General features: G+C 42.4%; 1 long non-coding RNA gene across 1 annotated transcript; it reads left to right on the plus strand.

Annotated features, from left to right (window-relative positions):
* The first annotated feature begins 1496 nt into the window (after positions 1 to 1496).
* LOC122485447 lies at positions 1497 to 17981 on the plus strand. Its single transcript, XR_006297863.1, has 3 exons — positions 1497 to 1768; positions 7743 to 7840; positions 17736 to 17981. It is a non-coding gene; the product is annotated as an uncharacterized LOC122485447 (long non-coding RNA).
* The last annotated feature ends 1508 nt before the right edge of the window (positions 17982 to 19489 follow it).

Here is a 19489-nt window from a genome sequence, read left to right on the forward strand (position 1 = left end):
TCTCTCTCCACCCCCCCCCAATAAATAAACAATGGGGCGCCTAGGTGGCTCAGTTCGTTGAGCACCCATCTTCGGCTCTCACAGTTTGTGGATTCGAGCCCCACGTCAGGCTCTGTGCTGTTGGCTCAGAGCCTGCTTTCGATTCTGTGTCTCCCTCTCTCTGCCCCTCCCCTGCTTACACACACACACACTCTCTCTCTCTCAAAAATAAATAAACATTAATTAAAAAAAGATTGCAATTCTAAAATAATAATAATAATAATAATAAAACATTAAAAAAAAGGAATTGGTCTTCACTCAATACCTGATGCCATGCCTACCAAAGAGAATACTCTCAACCTCTTTCCAACCCTGAGTTAAGGGTGAGGTGAAAAAAGAGACCCAAGACATTTAGGCCTGCCAACCTGGCGGGATCACATCTTATGGAGTGAGATTTTATAGGAGTGATTTATCTTGGAGTTTAAATAAGTGAGGATGAAAAAAATCTACTGCCAGCTTCCCTACAGAATTTGCATAGGAACCAAGATTAATAAACACTTAAAAAGTGTAGAGAGAGCTAGAAATTGGCTTGTGGCCTGCTTATGCACAGGACTGAGCTGAAAGTCATCTTGTCCCCAGTAAACAAGTAATTCTAGAGCTGAAGAAAAACTGTAAATTATGCATCTAGGTCCCTGTCATTTTCAGATATTCTGTATTTTCTGGGAAAATGGTCTCAGTATGGAGGCTAGCCTTTGGGATATGGTGCCTTCCCCCCCCCCCCAAATAAATCTATATGGTAACATCTCTGTATTGTGAATTGACTCAGTAAGAAACCAAAGAGACAAAAAGCATTCAAACTGCTCACATTCTTTCGTCCTAGGAAGCCGTACCAGCCGATTTCTAGATATGATCTATTTTAGCTCAAAGTGCGATCACACTGTATAAAATATACATTCACTGAGAATGAGACCTAGCACAGATCACAGATACCCCAGGGACCTGACATCAGGAATTAGGGCAGGCCAAAAGAAAAAAAAAAAAAAAAAGACAAAACTCTTTAGGCAACAAGGCACAATTCAAACATTCAAGAGAGATTTATATTTTTGCCGCCCCAAACATGCATTAACTATGAAGTGGAGACCACAGTTTTAGGAGCTCTGCATCAGGAAACCTGAACTCTTGCTGTGCCCTATCCTGATGGGTCTCAGTGACAAGAGATGCCAGAATGTGGCATCTTTGTTTTTTTTTTTTAACGTTTATTTATTTTTGAGACAGAGAGAGACAGAGCATGAATGGGGGAGGGTCAGAGAGAGGGGGACACAGAATCTGAAACAGGCTACAGGCTCCGAGTTGTCAGCACAGAGCCTGACGCGGGGCTCGAACTCACGGACCGCGAGATCGTGACCTGAGCCGAAGTCGGCTGCTTAACCACCTGAGCCACCCAGGCACCCCTGTGGCATCTTTTTTTAGTCCTGTGTACTTTTGCTAGAGTGATTCATTACTGTCTTATCTCAATTTAAGAGGACATTAGTATATGGAGGGGAGGTAAGAGGATCAAAGGAAATGAAGAGGTTGAGTGGAGAAAAAGGAGTCACTATTTCCTAGAAAATACTTTTCTTACTGTCTGAGGGGGTAAATTACTTTCTTTAATTTATAAACCCCTTTTCATTTTTTTCCCGGGAATGAGAATACTATGGCTCTATCCAGGTTAGGTTCAGACTTGAAGTTGACAAATGGCAGTCCTGAAAGCAGACGCAAGTTTTATTCTCCTAAACAAGGAAATCAAATGGTAAAATCTTTAAGAGCTTTGTTTTCCATAACTTCTCCCCTTTCATGGTAAAGAGAAAGAGAAACCCAATAAACCAAGTTACAAACGCTAGGTTTCAAACTCAAATGTTAAGGCTAGGCAAAGTAAGTCAGAGATGTGTGCCTTTTGCTCTGTTCTTTTTTTCTTTAAGCTTATTTTTATTATTATTACTTTTTTGGTACAGGGGGCTTCAAATTCAAGGGGATCAGAAACAGGACAGAGGTAGCGGCAGTAATTTGCCCAAGGTTAACTACAAAGCAGTGATCAAAGCCATGTTGAAAAGAATTCTGACTCTCAGTCCTGTCTCCTTTCCAAATATCCTCACCGTTGTGGGTAACTGTCAGAGGACAAGTGTTGAAATCTTGGGGAGACCACGTGTCCTAGATTTTACAGGAAAAGTCCTGATTTCACATATTCTCTACTGTTGGTACAGCCATGTAGCTGTCCTAGAAATTCTAATATTCTGGCATTTGAGTTTAAAGAAAATGAAAGAATTGTGTGTCTGGGAGTCAAGGCAAAGAGGGTACATGATAGCTGGTGTCAGGCCGGGTAACAGGAAGGAGACAGAAAGATCTGATTGCTAGAATAACCAGGCAGCTCAAATGAGGGTAACAGAATCCTGTGCTGCAGAGCATCAGCTGATGCTGAAAAGAATGCTCTCCCTAAGAGTGTTAAAACAGACTCAGCGAAGTATTGCTGTTTGCAACCCACCTCTGGAGTACTGGTACCCCAGACTCCATCAGAAGCAGGCTCTCCTCTTGGAAACATAGTATATGAGACATCTCTGACATAATGTAAGTCTTTTTTTTTTAATTTTTATTTTAACATTTATTCATTTTTGAGAGACACAGCACAAGTTGGGGTGGGGCAGAGAGAGAGGGGGACACAGAATCTGAAGCAGGTTCCGGGCTCCGAGCTGTCAACACAGAGCCCAATGCAGGGCCCAGACTCACAAACTGAGAGATCATAACCTGAGCCGAAGTCGGACAATTAACTGACTGAGCCACCCAGGCACCCCTAACAGAAGCCTTATAAAGCAAAACAATGTGGGCAATCCTTTAGTAAAAGGGGTGCAGGAATAACCTCATTAGGAAAAAAATACTTTCATGTGGCGATTTGGAAGTCTTTAAATCGCTTTACAAAGTCTGGTCTGTTCATTCCTTACTAGGAAAAGCAAACCTAGCAAGGGAAATGAGTTCTCTAGGTTTATAAATCTGTATGGTAAATCCTAGGCACTTAGCCCCTACACAAACCGTAGAGTTCCAATATCAAGTGTATTTATTTAGTACAACCAATTCATTACCACTTAAAAAGACTGGAAATACATTTCAATGCTTTTCACCATATTTTTCAGTGTGACAGAGTAAAAAATCCAGGAGCACAAGAAAGGTTCAGGGGCAGCTGGCCGGCTCAGTCAGTGAAGCATGTGACTCTTGATCTCTGGGGCATGAGTTCCAGCCCCACATTGGGGGCAGAAATTACTTAAATCTTTAAAAAAGAAATGGGGGGGGGGGGGCGACAACTGGGTGGCTCAGTCGGCTAAGCACGTCTGACTTCAGTTCAGGTCATGATCTTACGGTTTTGGGTTCAAGCCCCGCGTCGGGCTCTGTGCTGACCGCTCAGAGCCTGGAGCCTGCTTTGGGTTCTGTGTCTCCCCCTCTCTCTGCCCTTCGCCTGCTTGTGCTCTCTCTCTAAATAAATTAACTAACAACAACAACAAAAATAAAGCTGTGCCAGGGGCGCCTGGGTGGCTCAGTCGGTTAAGCGTCCGACTTCGGCTCAGGTCATGATCTCGAGGTCCGTGAGTTCGAGCCCTGCGTCAGGCTCTGTGCTGACAGCTCAGAGCCTGGAGCCTGTTTCAGATTCTGTGTCTCCCTCTCTCTGACCCTCCCCCGTTCATGCTCTGTCTCTCTCTGTCTCAAAAATAAATAAACGTTTAAAAAAAAATTTTTTTTAAATAAAGCTGTGCCATTCCTTCAGATTAGATGAGAATAAATATTTAAAGAAAGAAAAGAAAAGAAAAGAAGGGCGCCTGGGTGGTTCAGTCAGTTAAGCGTCTGACCTCAGCTCAGGTCATGGTCTCATGGCTTGCAAATTCAAGCCCCGCCTAGGGCTCTCTGCTATCAGTGCAGAGCCCGCTTGGGATCCTCTGTCCCCCTCTCTGTCTGCCCCTCCCCTGCTTGTGCTCTCTCTATCTCAAAAATAAATAAACATTAAAAAGAAAGGTTCAGTTCTTCTTTTACCATAACCATCGTTAACCTTGTAATTCCATGTACTAACCGCAAAGCCTCATCCCCCTCAGCCTGGTGGGGCCTCTTGTCCTGCAGGGAAGTAGCACTCAACGTTGCTGGATGAAGTACAGGATGCCTAGTTAAATTTGATCTTCAGATAATACATAGCTTTTTAGTATAAATATGTCTCAAATATTTCATGAGACGTGCTCATACTAAAAATATGCAATATTTGGAGGGAACGCTTCTATTAAAAACTGTTCATTGTTTTATCGGGAAGTCAAATTTAATCGAAAATCCTATATTTTTGTTTGCCGAATCTGGCAACCCCACCAAGTATCTACTTTCAGATTTTGAAGATGGCAGCCAATGGCTTTTGAACTGTTTGATTTTATAAAAGGGAATTTTATCAACGTTTATTTTGGGGACAGAGAGAGACAGAGCATGAATGGGGGAGGGGCAGAGAGAGAGAGGGAGACACAGAATCGGAAACAGGCTCCAGGCTCCGAGCCATCAGCCCAGAGCCCAACGCGGGGCTCGAACTCCCGGACCGCGAGATCGTGACCTGGCTGAAGTCGGACGCTTAACCGACTGCGCCACCCAGGCGCCCCTAAAAGGGAATTTTAAAATAGCTTTGCATGTTTGCGACAATCTTTTTCTTGAGAGTCGATGGGCATTCTGTCATGTTTACTTTTTTAGGCTATGAAACCCCCAGAAGGATTCTCTGTCTCCCCTTTAATTTTCCTGTACCCCAGGGTATTAACCTTAGGGCAAAACAGCATAGGTTAACATCAGCTGGCTCCATAAACCTTAGCTCGTCTCTTGAAACCTTTCAAATACTTTAAATACTTTTTTTTTTTGAGATTAAGTACCCATGTTTAAAATAGGGTGGTGATTGTGCCATATTTTATAAGAGAAATTGCTTTGAGAGTGATGTTGGCAGGATTATGTGGAAGAGCAGCCAAATGCTGATCTACCTCCCTGGGAAACCAGTGATGGTTTTTAACTTCTTTCTCTCACCGCTGTTACTATCTTGATAATACTTTTAGTGTTTCCACTCACCTGCAAATGATGCAGACAGACATCATAGACCTGATTCTGCCACTCCTGTAGATATCAAAGCTTACCCATTTTAATGGGGGGAGGAAAAAAAAACTGCCGTGAAGAATAAATATTCACAAGCTTTTAATCAAGGGGTATCCCAAGAGACTCTCACATTTTACCATAACCCAGGAGAAGGAAATCTTTTCTATGATTATTAATAATTTGGTTGCCTTAGAAAAATCATCTCCGTTTGTTCATTAAACATTTGTTGAGTGTGTCTGTGCTACTCTTTGTGTATGTAAGCTTTTTTAAAAATATAATCTACATACAGTAAAATGGATAAATCATAAATGTGCAGGTCAGTGCCTACTGACAATTGTAACCACTATATAACCACCACACAAAATAAGATAAAGAATATGTTCATCACCCCGGAAAGTTTCCTCATGGCCCCTTCAGTCAATCCCCACCCCTGACCCCACTTCACCCAAGCAACTACTTTCTGATTTCTATCACCATAGATTTGTTTTGCCTATTCTTGTACTTCATATCAATGGAATCAGTCAATATGTGTTTGGTGTGTGTGTGTGTGTGTGTGTGTGTGTGTGTGTGTGCACTTATGGCTTTTTTTTTTTATACAACCATGGTTTTTTTTTTTTTGTTTTTTTTTTTAATTTTTTTTCAACGTTTATTTATTTTTGGGACAGAGAGAGACAGAGCATGAACGGGGGAGGGGTAGAGAGAGAGGGAGACACAGAATCGGAAACAGGCTCCAGGCTCTGAGCCATCAGCCCAGAGCCCGACGCGGGGCTTGAACTCACAGACCGCGAGATCATGACCTGGCTGAAGTCGGACGCTTAACCGACTGCGCCACCCAGGCGCCCCTGTCTACTCATTTTCTTAATGGTGTTTTTTGATGAGTAGACATTTTTAATTTTGATGAAGTCCAATTTTTCAATTTTTTCTTTTATGTTTAGTGCTTTTAGTGTTCTGCCAAGAAATCTGTGCTTCCTTCAAGCTTGCAGTGATATTTTTCTGTATTTTTTCTAGAAGCTGTGTGGTTCTTGTGCTACTCACTTTCAAAAGCAGGGGTGCCTGCTAGGAATTTACCCAAGGGATACAGGAGTACTGATGCATAGGGGCACTTGTACCCCAATGTTTATAGCAGCACTCTCAACAATAGCCAAATTATGGAAAGAGCCTAAATGTCCATCAACTGATGAATGGATAAAGAAATTGTGGTTTATATACACAATGGAGTACTACGTGGCAATGAGAAAGAATGAAATATGGCCCTTTGTAGCAACGTGGATGGAACTGGAGAGTGTGATGCTAAGTGAAATAAGCTATACAGAGAAAGACAGATACCATATGTTTTCACTCTTATGTGAATCCTGAGAAACTTAACAGAAACCCATGGGGGAGGGGAAGGAAAAAAAAAAAAAAGAGGTTAGAGTGGGAGAGAGCCAAAGCATAAGAGACTCTTAAAAACTGAGAACAAACTGAGGGTTGAGGGGGGGGTGGGAGGGAGAGGAGGGTGGGTGATGGGTATTGAGGAGGGCACCTTTTGGGATGAGCACTGGGTGTTGTATGGAAACTAATTTGACAATAAATTTCATATATTGAAAAAAAAAAACAAAACAAAAGCAGGGGTGCCTGGGTGGCTTGGTCGGTTAAGCATCTGACTTCGGCTAGGGTCATGATCTCACGGTCCGTGAGTTCGAGCCCCGTGTCGGGCTCTGTGCTGATAGCTCAGAGCCTGGAGCCTGTTTCAGATTCTGTGTCTCGCTCTCTCTCTGCTCCTCCCCTGTTCATGCTCTGTCTCTCTCTGTCTCAAAAATAAATAAACGTTAAAAAAAATCAAAAGCAAAGGTTATTGTGAGGGTGTTTCTGTTTATAAAAGTATTGCTTGATCAACACGTGAATTAAGAGAATTTAGATGAGCATTAAGAAAACAAAAATGGCAGGGGGCACCTGGGTGAGACTCAGTCGATTAAACATCCAACTTCGCCTCAGATCATGATCTCACAATTCGTGAGTTTGAGCCCCGCATCGGGCTTTGTGCTGACAGCTCAGAGCCTGGATCCTGCTAATGATTCTGTGTCTCCCTCTCTCTTTGCCCCTCCCCTGATCGTGTTCTCTCTCTTTCTCTCCCTCTCAATCTCTCTGTCTTTAAAAAATAAACATTAACAAATTTTTAAAAAAGAAAAAGAAAACAAAAATAGGGTGCACCTGGCTGGCTCAGTCAGTAGAGCATGTGACTCTTGATCTCAGGGTCTTAAGTTTGAACTCCACATTGGGTGTAGAGATTACTCAAAAATAAAATCTTAAAAAAAAAAAAAGAAAACAAAAATAACCAGTAATTCCATAAATATCAAATAATTGGTAATTCCATAAATATCACTGTTAACATTTGGTATACTGTCTTCCTGTCTTTTTTCTATGCACATATACATTACACACACACACACACATACATGCATGCACACCATACTGGGATCATAATATATTTTGCTTAATATGTTATTCATGTACTCATGCTATTAAATATTCTTCAGTATGACTTAATAACTGTAGATGATCACATCTTAATTTAATCTGTTAATCTATAGATTAATTTATTTAACTAATTTCCTATTCCTGGATATTTAGAGTGTTTCTAATTATTTTTGCTGTTTTAGATATGATCCACGTAAAACCAAGCTGATAATAGCCCAAGCTAAGATTTTAAAGAAACATCACTCCAACAATTAAAGGGGCGCCTGGGTGGCTCAGTCAGGTGAGTGTCCGACTTCGGCTCAGGTCATGATCTTGCGGTCTGTGAGTTCGAGCCCCGCATCAGGCTCTGTGCTGACAGCTCGGAGCCTGGAGCCTGCTTCGGATTCTGTGTCTCCCTCTCTCTCTGCCCCTCCCCTGCTCATGCTCTGTCTCTCTCTCTCTCAGTCAAAACTAAATAAAACATTTTTAAAAAAAAAATTTAAAAAGAAAAAGGGGGCACCTGGGTGGCTCAGTTGGCTGGGCGTTCAACTTTCGATTTCAGCTCAGGACATAATCTCACAATTTTGTGAGTTGAACCCCCATGTCTGGCTGTGCACTGACCTCACAGAGCCTGCTTGGGATTCTCTCTCTCCCTCTCCCTCTGCCCTTCTCCCTCCCCTACTTGTGTTCTCTCACTCTCTCAAATAAATAAATAAATAAATAAATAAATAATTTAAAAATAAATGAAAAAGAAAAAGAATAATAAGAGAAAAGGAGGATGACAAAGAAGAAGAGAAGAGAGAGAGAGAGAGAGAATGAGAATAAAGAAAAAAGAAAGGGGTGCCTGGCTGGTTCAGTCAGAAGAGCAGGAGACTTCTTAATCTCAGGATCATGAATTTGAGCCCCACATTGGGTGTAGAGATTACTTAAAACAAATTTGGGGTGCCTGGGTTGAGCACCCAGTCGGTTGAGCATCTGGCTTCCGCTCAGGTCATGATCTCGCAGTCCGTGAGTTCGAGCCCCGCGTCGGGCTCTGTGCTGACAGCTCGGAGCCTGGAGCCTGCTTCGGATCCTGTGTCTCCCTCTCTCTCTGCCCCTCCCCCGCTCATGCTCTGCCTCTCTCTGTCTCAGAAATAAATAAACATTAAAAAAATAAAATTAAAACAAATTTTTTTAAGAAAAGGAAAAAAAACAAGAAAAGAAAAAGTAAATTTTGACTCTCTCAAGATAAAACCTTGCATTAATAAGACATAATTAATTAGCATTAATAAGCACTTCTCAGAATCCTCTCTTCTCTCTCCTGTCTCTTCATACCTCACACATAGGACAATTATTTGAAGCTTCTCTCAGCCAGCCCCTTTTTTCCTGTTTCCACCTTCCCTTCCTTCCTTTCCCCATCATGTCTTCCTCCCTCTTAAAATGTTCTGATAAAATTCCTCTCACGTTCCTGTAAATATCTGCCTTCAATGTCAATTAAATCGAAGCTGTATCTAATTTTCTCCAGGACCTACTCATCTAGCAACAAAGCATTCTTCTTACCGTGTAGGAAAGAGGAAAGTTGTGAGAACTCATCCTTACTGTATTTCTTCCTATCCTATAAAGCATCTATATGAACTAAAAAACTCCACACGTGTAATTGTTTCCTTAGGCAAAATACCTAGAGTAAAACCCTGAATCAGAGAGCATAGACTTTTCTGCTAAAGATTTTATTTATTTTTAAGTTTATTTATTTTTTGTAGTAGTGTCTACAGCCAACGTGCGGCTCAAACTCATGACCCTGAGATCAAGAGACACACGCTCCCGCAACTGAACCAGCCAGGTGCCCCCAGAGCAGGAACATTTTTAAAGTTCTTAACACACATTGCCGAACGGACCTCCGGAAATGTATCAATTGACACTCCATTGGGCAATCTATGAGAATATCTGCTTCCACCCCTCCCCTCCAGTGTTATTAGCTTCGTTTTCATCTTTGCCAATTTGGTGGGTGAAAGTGGTACCTCGTGGCTCTTTATTTTGCATTTCTTTGATTCATGGTCAGGAAGAAGTTTGGGTGTTCTTTTCCTATTGGCCATTCTTATTGCTTTGGTGAATTGCTGTACACTTTATACTATGTATTCTTTCCCTTACACCCCCAAGTATCATTTGAAGCAGATGTTACTATTCTCGTTTTGGAAAACAGAAACACTTGGATTAACTGATTTCCTGCGATCTCAGTGGCTGGTAACTGGTAGAACCCGTACAAGAGCCCAAGCTGGCTTGACTTAGAACAGGCATTCTTTTCTCATCTTCTCATGATCTTCTTCTGTAAACTCCAGAGCTGATTGATGTAATTCAATGCAAAGAATGGCTGGAGAGTACGCGACTCAATCTCAAAGTTATGAGTTCAAGCCCCCTGTTGGGTGTAGAGATTACTTAAAAATAAAACCTTAAGGGGCGCCTGACCGGCTCATTCAGGGGAGTATGTGATTCTTGTTCTTTGGGTTGTAAGTTCAAGCCCCACACTGGGTGTGGAGATTACTTAAAAATAAAAAATAAAATAAAAATTTTTTAAAAAGCAAGGGCACCTGGGTGGCTCAGTTGGTTAAGTGTCCAACTCTTGATTTTGACTCAGGTCATGATCTCACAGTTCATGAGATCAAGCCCCACATTAGCACAGAGCCTGCTTGGGATTCTCTCTCTCTCTCTCTCTCTCTCTCTCTCTCTCTCTCTTTCTCTGCCCCTCCCCTGCTCGTCCTTGCTCTCTCTCTCAAAATAAATAAACTTAAAAAAAAAAAAAGTAAAGAATGGCTGGAACAGTAAGACTAGAGCTTGAGTCCCCATTTTGCTCCTCCCTAACACACAGTTCAGATGAGTTTTCCTCACCTGTTTAATTTAAATTTCATTTAAAAACTTTTTTTCACTGTTTACTTATTGTTGAAAGAGAAAGAGAGACAGGGCGCGAAACGGGGAGGAACAGAGAGAGAGGGAGACGGAATCCGAAGCAGGCTCCAGGCTCTGTCTGAGCTGTGAGCACAGAGACGGGGATGGGGCTCGAACTCCATGCCGTGAGAGCCAAACCGTGAGAGCATGACCTAAGCCAAAGCTGGATGCGTAATCGACTGAGCCACCCAAACGCCCCAAAATTTCATTTAAAAAAAAAAAAAATAGGCCTCACTCCCGGCACAGAGCCTATCACGGGACTTAAGATCAAGACCTGAGCTGAGATCAGGAGTTGAACGCTCAACCAATCGAGCCACCCAGGCGCTCCTCGTTTAAATATTGAAAACTTACTAACAGACGTCATTTTGTCTTGATGGTCACCACAATCTCTTCTTGGTTTTCCAGCAGCACCACCCAAATCCTTTTATTTGTCTCTAGAACCTCTCAGTCTTTAGTTTCTTCATCTGTAAAGTTGAGTGTTGGACTAGATCATCTTTAAAATTCTTTTCAGGGGTGCCTGGGTGGCTCAGTTGGTTGAGCGCCGCACTTTGGCTCAGGTCATGACCTCTCGGTCTGTGGGTTCGAGCCCCGTGTCGCTCACAGCACAGAACCTGGAGCCTGCTTTGAGTTGTGTCCCCCTCTTTCTCTGCCCCTCCCCCACTCACGCTCTGCCTCTCTACCTCAAGAATGGATAAACATTAAAAAAAATTTTAATAAATAATAAAAATAAAGTTCTTTCTTGTTCTTAGTTATAGTTCTTACTACGTTTCTATTAATTTTCTGTAGAAAAAGCTAGTATGTTCCCATCTATCAGCTTTGGCTAATGAAGGATGCGTCCAACCGTCTGTGAAGTCTAGGAAATTCCCCTTAATAAAAGTATATGCTACAAGCAGTGACAAACTTTGAGTTTCTTTCTTTAAAATATACTCACTATCTAAATCCAAGTTGGGCATGGGAGATCAGTGTTGAACATCGGGTGTTTTGTGTTTTATATTGATATTATAATGTTCAAAATGCAAGTATAACATTTTAATATTTGTCAATTACTTTTACAAAAATAAATCCTAAATTACTAAAAAAAAAAAATGCTTTTTTCTTTCTGACCTCCCTTTCTGTCCTTCTCACTGTCCTTTCCTCCTGATCTGTTGCATTCTTTTCCAGAGGATGTCTCTCTCTTCCTATGTCTCTCTGTTCACTGGATTTGGATATCGCTCCCCCACCCCAGTTTTGTTTCCATGGTCACATTCTGTGTGTTTCTACTTTTACCCTCCATCATTCTCTGAACTCGTTACTGTTCTCCTTGCTTTACTATTTTTTACTATTCTCTGTGTTCCTCTCCATCAAAGCTACAAGATAACCATAAAACCTAGAAACATAGCAAATAGCTTAGTTTTTACAGATTGAAACCCCTTGATTACTTCTTCTGAGGTATTTAGGTTTATTCATTGAAAATGAAAATCAGAGGCGCCTGGGTGGCTCAGTCAGTTAAGCATCAGACTTTGGCTCAGGTCATGATCTCACGGTCCCTGAGTTCGAGCCCCACATCAGGCTCTGGGCTGACAGCTCAGAGCCTGGAGCCTGCTTCAGATTCTGTGTCTCCCTCTCTCTCTGTCCTTCCCCTGCTTGTTCTCTCTCTCTCTCTCTCTCTCTCACACACACACACACACACACACAAACATTAAAAGAAAAAAGAAAATGATGGGGTGCCTGGGTGGCTCAGTCAGTTAAATGTCTGACTTCGACTCAGGTCGTGATCTCGCAATTCGTGCGTTTGAGCCCCACATTGGGCTCTGTGCTGACAGCTCAGAGCCTGGAACCTGCTTCAGATTCTGTCTCCCTCTCTCTCTGCCCCTCCCCCTCTCATGCTCTGTCTATGTCTCTCTTTCAAAAATAAATAAACGTTAAACAAACTTTTAAAAAAGTTTAAATAAAGAAAATGAAAATCAAAGTTAAATTATATGAGACAAGGCATCACAGACTCATTTCAGGGATTGATAGAAACTCCATTAGTGCTTCATGCACTGTGGATTGGCACATCACATTGAACTAAGCATTCCTAAGGCGGGGCATTCTATTGACCACGTGATGTAATGTTATTGAACATAGCATGTATGGTAATATCCATAAGCCTTTTACTATGTATGTTCGCCTGTGTTTCCAGATTTTTATGGCCATTTGTAGCTCATCAGTGGATTTTTTTCCTTGCCTTTTCTCTCTCTATGTGTTATCCATATTTCTTCATAAGTGTGCTCTTCATTAGAACTCGCCCTTGTTTTAATGATTTAGCTTTGAAGATACAACTGAATGCTTAAGTGGGGTCCACTGAGAACCAGAAGTTGTAGAATGGTTGAGTTCTATTTTGGCCCTTCTTATGTTCCTGTCAACTGCCAGAATTTCTGTCCCAATTAAGAGGAGGAAGTTACTCAAGAGAGGTCCCTCAGCAACTCTCAACCTCCATTTAAAAAATAGCATATCAGCCATGGTCTTTTTACTTTTCTGAAACAGTCTGAGAAATTATTAAAAACAATAAAATACGTCTCTACAGAGTACTATTTTTCCTGAGGCCTTTAAATGTGTATCTATGATTCCTCTCTTTCCTTTTTCACAATATCATTGGGAGACAAACATTTATTATTCCCACAGCACAAAAGAGAAACTGGATGTACAGATAGGTTTTGAATTTCCAAAGCTCTCAGTAAGTTGGACCCGATCTGAAACCAGAAACTGGGTGTCCCTGCTGGCTTAGTCTCTTGTCCAGAGCTTTTAATCCTCCCGCAAGAAGCTGTCCGGTTCATGTAGAGGATGTGGCTTGCTTATTCATTGCTGTTGGAAAATGAACCTCTCTCTTCCTTCCTACCTTTTACCTCTTATTAAAAAAAAAAAAGGGGGGGGGCACCTGGGTGGCTTGGTCGGTTAAGCATCCGACTTCGGCTCAGGTCATGATCTCACGGTCCGTGAGTTCGAGCCCCACATCGGGCTCTGTGCTGACCGCTCAGAGCCCGGAGCCTGTTTCAGATTCTGTGTCTCCCTCTCTCTCTGCCCCTCCCCTGTTCATGCTCTGTCTCTCTGTGTCTCAAAAATAAATAAACGTTAAAAAAATTTTTTTTAATAAAATTAAAAAAAAAAGCCAATAATACCCTCACTTTATTAAATAAGAGAAAGAGAATGAAGAATCCATAGCAGCCTGCCATCTGGAATGGCTCAGGTGATAGCCAGCCACCTAGAGGCAGGGAAATGGCCATAGTCACTGGTGATTTCAGTGATTTTTTTTTCCCCCACGACCAGCTGTCATCACAATTTCCAGAAAACCTGCCAAGAAAAAACAGGAATTCGCATTTCATGGAACCCCCTCCCCCACACTATTATGAACCTTGGAACTTATTCTGACTGCTCCCTGCCCTCCTACCTTCATTCCCCCACTGTTCGAGATAAACAGGCAAAGTATTTGACCTCACCTGCCTTTGAAGAACTTAGTATTCAGGAAGGTGCCTCCCTTCTGCCAGAAATACTTACCGAGACTGAGTTATTATTTCTTTCCCTAGTCGAGATTGTTTTCTTAAAATAAATCAGAACTCCCAGGGATAAGCACCTTATCCACACTTTCCCTTTCTCCTCTTGTCCTCTCGCCCCGCCAGACAATTCACTCAGGTATGTAGATGTAGGTAACTGGCGGTTGGAGTGCTTATCTTTGCTTCTAAAGCATGTGACTTATTTATGTTGTACCCAAACACCGCACAGTACCTGGCCCATTGTTGGGACTCAGTGAATGTTTGTTGAATGGAACTTGCCTAAATTGGCCTTAGGCACCTCTTGCGTTTCACAGTGTGCTGAGTTCCAGGGAAAATCAGACTGACTAAACCAACTGCTCCCTTCCTGTCTGAGGAGACCCACCCAGAGACCAGAACAGGGAGGCCACACCTCTGCAAAGGGAAAGGGCTTGACTGATGTCCCCTTCTGCCTGTGATCCCACCCGATACTTTTTCCTTTGCTGCAGGCTAAGTAAAGCCTTCCTGAAACTTGTTTTTTCCAGGCACTCTTGTGGAGCAGAAATGCCAATAGAACAGGCTGTGGGCTAGATAGGCGTCAAGAGTAAATACCAGAACCTGAATTGTATCACTGGCATTGCTCAGAAGGGTTAGAATTTGATGGGGACCTAAGTAGACTAATCTCCCAAGAGAGGTATCTGTCTGCAGTGGTTAAGGGCATGATCTTCAGAGACCTACCGTGTAGGTTTACGTAATTTTTGCAATTTCTAAACTGTGTGACCTTGGAAAAGCTACTTCTATTTCAACTTTGTCACTGTGAAGTAGGGATAACAATGGTACCTGCATCATAAGGTTGTTGAAAGGATTAAATAAGTTAATATTTAGTAATAAGTTATAATAGAGTTCAATATTGCTATTACGAAGGAGGATGGCTTTGGATGGTAACAAATTTATTCTCTTGAGGTTTGCATGTGCAAATCCAGGTCTGGGTCAGAGTTAAGAAGGGGAGTCTGGAGATAGCAGAATTATTTTGCACAAATGAATGAGAAGAATTTGGAATTCAGCGTAGGGGGACAATCAGAGGAGGGTGTAAAGAGGAGAAATGAGGGAGAAGGGAAAGATTAAAAGCAATTCCAAATTTACAATAGTATGGCAAGATATCTTTTAAGAACAGGCATTTTTTTAAGTTTATTTATTTATTTTGAGAGAGAGACAGAGAGAGTGAGCAGGGGAGGGGCAGAGGGAGAGAGAGAACCCCAAGCAGGTTCCGTGCTGTCAGGGCGGAGCCTGATGCAGAGCTAGAACTCAGGAACCATGAGATCATGACCTGAGCCAAAACCAAGAGTCAACTGCTCAACTGACTGAGCCACCCAGGCTCCCCAAGAACAAGCATATTTAATTTGAAACTGGTGATGTTGCTGAGATCTGAACCACCGCTAAAGTAAAATGGTACAACTCCTCCGAGAGCAATTTGGCGCTATTGAAATTAAACTGTACATATCTTTTGACCCTTCAATTCTATTTCCGGGAATTTATCTTACCTAAGTACTTGCAAACAGATTCATGTCTTCTGTGTTTATAACACCAAAATCTTGGGAGTCACCTAAGTGCTCATTAATGTAGTATACCTACACAGTGAAATACTATATAGCCACTAAAAGATTGAGGCAAGGTTATAATACTATTTATGGAATAATACCCAAACTAAAAAAACAAAACAACAACAACAACAAAAAAACCCAGTTCTATTGTAGGCAGAGGGAGAGCACCAAGAGCCAATGGGAGGAGCCATGCCCAAGTCCAAGCCAGAGTCTATATTCTAGAGGAGTATAGAGACATCATGTTTGGAGTGGCTGCTAGGGGTGATCAGGGTTGGGTCACAAAGCCTCCCACAAAGTTGCACAGAGGAAAGATCCCCATGACAGCGGTTGGGGAATTATCAAGAAGGAAGGCCTCTGATGATTCCTTTTAAAAAACAGCTGGTGCAGAACACCTGGGTGACTCAGTCAGTTGAGTGTCCAACTCTTGATTTTGGCTCAGGTCATGATCCCAGGGTCATGGGATTGAGCCCCACGTCAGGCTTCGCTTTGGGCTCCCCGCTGACCATAGAGCCTGCTTAAGATTCTCTCTCTCTCCCTCTGCCTCTTTCCCCCACTTGCACTCTCTCTCTCTCTCTCTCTCTCTCTCTCTCTCTCAAATAAAAATAAATACTTAAATACATAAATACATAAATAAACAAGATGATAACACGTTATATATATATAAAAACAACAACAGCTAGTGCTTATGGCCCCCTTATAGAAATCTGTAGTTGTATGGTTCCTGGGTGGGTTTGGTGCTTAATGGGCCAGGGGCAGATCAGAAAAAGGTAATCAAGGAGCAGGAAGATGGGGCTAAGAAAATGAGGCAGGGGAGTTGTGGGTAGATAATCAGTTATGTAGATTTTTAACTAGCCTTTCAACTGAACGCAAAGGATATTGATTAAAAGATTGATATCAACAAAGAGAGGCCTCATTGTCCGATTGAGCATTTAAAAAATCAATAACTTGCATGATCTAGCTGGGAAAGATAATTAATAGAATGGATGATAGTAGCAAGATTTAAAATCATCTTGACAGATTGGAACCAAGAGCCAAAATCAACGAGATGAAATTTGACAGGGATAAAGTGAAGACCTACATTTTGGTTTAAAAAAAAAAAAAATCAATTGTACAGGAAGCAGTGGTACTGGCTTGGCAGCATTTTATGTGAAAAAGGTTTAGGCCTCACCAAACCCGGTGCGGTCACAGTTTCATGAAAACACACAATGTCAAATCAAGAGAGATAATAATCTCACTGGGTTTTGAACTGGCCAGTCCTAGGTGCCCCATATTGAAAAAGACATTGATGGATGAGTGTATACCCATTGAGAGAACAGGTTGGAACAGGATCCAGTAACTTTACCAGGTGAGGAAGCATTGGGGGAGTTTAGAGATGTTACACATGGAGAAGAGAAGACTAAGGTGGAGAAGTAATAGCTGTCCTCAAATAGGTTACTTTGTCAAGTGTAAGGCAAACAATATGAAATCGACAATGTTCAGCCATTTTTAATACAGAAAAATGGCAATTTCATGTGGCTCAACCTGAATAGAAGATGTCAACTCATTTTGTAGTTCAGCAGAGGGCAAATGAGAATCATTGGGTGAAAAGGGGAAGCCAACATTACATCAATCTGGAAGGAATTTGTCACAATCAGATGCTCAACAGCAGGATGAACTGCCTTACCAAGTTCTAGGTTCCCTGTCACTGAGACAGCTCAGGTAGAGCTGGGCAACAGTCTGTTGGGGACATTTAGAATTTTCTGTATTTAGTGGGAGACTCTCCATGATCCAGACTGAATCTCCAGCTTCTCCAGCTAGGCACCAACAGTATCGCGACAGCACGCCAGAGTGCCCTGGCCATCCTACGTTCTGAGCTATCCATAGGGAGAGCACAAAATTGGAACGGGGAGATACGTAAAGAACAAAGAATAAGCAGAATGTCCTGAAGTGGGACAGTCAGGACAGATAAGTACATGTGAAAGATAAAGGAATGGGGTGAAAATAAATCCTGGGGAAGGGTTAGGAGGAAGGAGAAGGTATAATACTGCTGAGTCAGGATTTTAAGCTTGCAGATCTGATTTTCTTTTCTGACTATGGAGTTTGGGGTTACAGCCCGGTAGCTTTCTTCTTCCCTCTCTATAGCTCATTCTCCCTTCCTCCCCTTAGGCAGCCCTTATGGAAACTCTGAAACTCTTTTTCTCTTTTCTTCCAGATGGGGAGCTCTGGCAGAATGTTCTGGCCTGTGTGCAATGACTGAATTCTCTCTGCCAAGGGATAAAGCTAAAATCTGCTTTCTTGGAAACCAGCTAATGTCTTTAAGAAGCATGACCCCGGTTAGGGAGAGACTGGGAACTTTGAATAAAGCGGAGGGTAAGAAAATAATTTTCAGTGTTCACAGGTACGGTAATTTACAAGGATATTAGGATCTGAATACCAAGAAATAATTTAAAAATAGAATTTTCAGTCTTGAAATCTAACCTCACACAGACTACTACATTGGTCTTCTTTGAATCTTTGATAACTCTAAGTGTTTTCAACAATCTGTGGAGGAGGCAGTAAACATATCTCACATTTCCATAGGACAGATGTTGAAAGGGACACGTATGAAATAAGCAAAATGCAATCGATATTCTATTGAACCCTCAGGAATTTGCGGGCTTTATAAAGTCCAGAAAACCCAGAATATTGCTCGAGTCCATAAATAAGGAGGCTGAAGGAAAAAGAATGGAATTTGGGGTGGGGTTAGGAAACCTGAGTTCTGTCCCTAGTTAGGCCACTGACTCACTATGTGATAATGGCCAGTCACTTCCTGGCTCCGTGTTCCAGTCCCCATCTCCCCAGCCCCTGTCCCTGTCCAAATAAAATAAAAGAACAATTTTATTCTTGCTTGAGAAAGTTAAGCATGATTGTTTCTATAAAGCAATCTGGAAAATAGCCATTCCCTTAGTGAGACGATTGTTCATTTTATAACCAGTGCAACCTCCTGGGTGGCACATAAAGTCATAAAGACCCTACATTTCTTATTTGTTTTGGGGATCCTCAGATGGGGATGAAATAAGTAGGTGGTCTGATTTCCTCTTCTGCCTCTTCTGCCTTCTGGGATGACATGGTCCTGTTCCTAAGGAGGGCTTCTGGAGAGAGATTTGGGAGATAACTGGGTAACACCCAACTAGGTCAGGGAGTGAGTCAGGGCTCAAGGACTCGATACCAACCTCTCCCACTCCTGCCAGGAAACCTCTGGGGTAAGACAGAGATGAGAGAGTTGCTGAGGGGCGGGCCTCACGGCAGCTTGCCCTGAGGCCTCTGGCTTGTGGTTTCACCCTGGTCTGCCCTGCAGCTGTAACGTGTCTGCTGACACGCAAGCCCTGACAGGCCTTCCCTCTCCCTTTCCCAGACTTCTGCTCAGTCCCAGAAACAGATGGCACATTCCACCCTAGAAGTGAGTATGGGAGAAAAGAGAGGAAAAGGGAAGAACAGAACCAGGAGGAGATGGGACGCTTCAGAACACACAGGACAGAACACAAGAGGCCTTTGTCCAGGAGGTGAGTAGGAGGTAGAAACTAAACTCACCTCCAAGGAAACCAGGATAAGAAAAAGGCAGAAGAGTCCCGAGTACCGCAGCTGGGCTGACACAGAGGGTAGAACAGGACTGAGGGCTAAGCCTGAAGAGTATTCAGCAGCACTAGCCTGGAAACCTGTAAGACTCAGAGCAAAATGGCCAACTGTGACATTTCTTGTTTGGAGGTACTCAGCTCTTGCAAATCCATCCCTCTTTCCTCAACTCCATTCCCAGTTTGTGGCAATTCTTAGAACTCTTCTCCAGTGCAAAAGCAGTTTTGGCCACCTAACTGGCTGCCAGTCACATTTTCCATATGTGAGGTCCCTTAGTGCTCACAACAACCCTGCAAGGTAAGTTTCACGATCCCCGTTTCACTGACGGGTACATTGAATTTGGGAGTAGTGGAG

The sequence above is a fragment of the Prionailurus bengalensis genome, chromosome E1 (genome assembly GCF_016509475.1).
Source record: "Prionailurus bengalensis isolate Pbe53 chromosome E1, Fcat_Pben_1.1_paternal_pri, whole genome shotgun sequence".
Classification (NCBI taxonomy): domain Eukaryota; kingdom Metazoa; phylum Chordata; class Mammalia; order Carnivora; family Felidae; genus Prionailurus; species Prionailurus bengalensis.